Genomic DNA, 1,852 nt, shown 5'->3' with positions numbered 1-1,852 from the left:
CTTGGTAAGATAAACATATGATTTATGATACCCCTGAGCCAAGACAATATCTGATTGGTCAAGACAACATTTGAGGTGTGGCAACAGGCCAGTTTAAAAACTGAGGACATCGTAAAATCAGTCATGTTTTTAGTCTGCTTTTAGTTCTAGTCTTGCTTGTGCTATCAGTCATGCGGGCTTTCAGTCTGCTTTAAGCCTGCTTTGAGCCACGATGAGAAGGAACACAACCTTGTCTCGTCAAACTTTATTTCTTTTCTTTTCCGTTTGAGAGTTTCGTGTTCTGAGTTAAGTCTTGTAACGTCGACCTCGTCTGCGCGCTTCAACTTCAACCAGCGCACACGACTCTGCACTTTCAGCCAACGCCCAACAACAACGGGCTTTCCAAGACGTCACTTCACTACTGAACTTCCAGCCAATCAACGACCTCGGGATAGCCCTTTCACCGAGACTCCTTCTTCACAGGAGACGCAAGTAACTTTACCTCCAGACTCTGACATTTGTGCTGGTGTATCTAATGTAATTTTAACCCCATTGAGGAACTCAATGCGAGCGTTAATTAAGTGATTGATGGTTGTTCATGTCTATGCAATTTAACGTATTGCTGTAAACTTGGGATTCCATATTTCCATTCTCTTAAACTCATCTTTCCCTAACTTTCGACCTTCCTGCAACTTGTGTGAATGTGTGTGTGCGTGCGTTTATGTGTTAGATTTGTTTATATGTCTTAGATTTATCTAATAAAGCCTTATTCATATTGAAAAGAGAAGTATCTTGTTTTTTGTGCTTACAAGTTAATGTCTTAAACTGCCGATCTTGTTACTGTGCTAATTGATAGTGTTTTCACTATAGTTTGGATATTAGTATCCAGCGCAGATTTGATGTTAAACGGCTCGTTCAGTGAATCGCAGTGATCAGCCGTGAAACAGTGATTCTGTTCAAATTCCCTTTAAAATCTTAAATGATTCCCTTTGAGCTAAATTGACCTGTTTCCCTTACAATCTGCTAAGATGCAAATGCAAACATTGAAATGGGGTCTGTGGTATGAGAAAAACATTATTATCTGGAACCACTTAAAAGCTATGCTAACATAGTCTGTGATAAGTTATTAGTAAGTCCCGATACTATTGTAGTATCTTAATAGATGCTAATGCTTAGCTAACACTTAATACAAATCTCAAAGTTTAGGCAGTCTGTGATATCAAGTCAAGTTTATGAACATGTCTCATCACTGGTGTAATATTTTAATAGATGCTAATGCTTAGAAAACCTAACACTTAAATGCGAATGAAAACATTAAAATGGGGTCTGTGGTATAAGGCACAGATTTATTACATAGTATCATGTTGTAAACTGATATACTTAATAGATTCTAATACTTAGCTATGCAAAGATGTACACTTACATCTAATACATGTGACCCTGGACCACAAAACCAGTCATACGGGTCAATTCTGACATTCAAAACTGAGATTTCTACATCATCTGAAAGCTGAATAAATAAGCTGAAAATCTGGAATGTGAGGGTGCAATAAAAACTAAATATTGACAAAATTGCTGTTGTCCAAATGAAATCCTAAGCAATGCATATTACTAATCAAAAATTAAATTAGATATATTTACGGTAGAAAATGTACTAAATATCTGCATGGAACATCATCTTTAGTCAATATCTGAATTATTTTTTGCATAAAAGAATAATCAATCATTTTGACCCATGTTATGTATTTTTGTCTATTGCTAGTACAAATATACCACAAGCGACTTAAGACTGGTTTTGTGGTCCAGGGTCACATATAATCACACATGTCAAAATTAAGGCTATCTATGATATCAAGACACAAGTTTATGACTA

The sequence above is a fragment of the Carassius auratus genome, chromosome 32 (assembly GCF_003368295.1).
Source record: "Carassius auratus strain Wakin chromosome 32, ASM336829v1, whole genome shotgun sequence".
In the NCBI taxonomy this organism is placed as follows: Eukaryota; Metazoa; Chordata; class Actinopteri; order Cypriniformes; family Cyprinidae; genus Carassius; species Carassius auratus.
Note: the sequence above shows the minus strand (reverse complement) of the source record.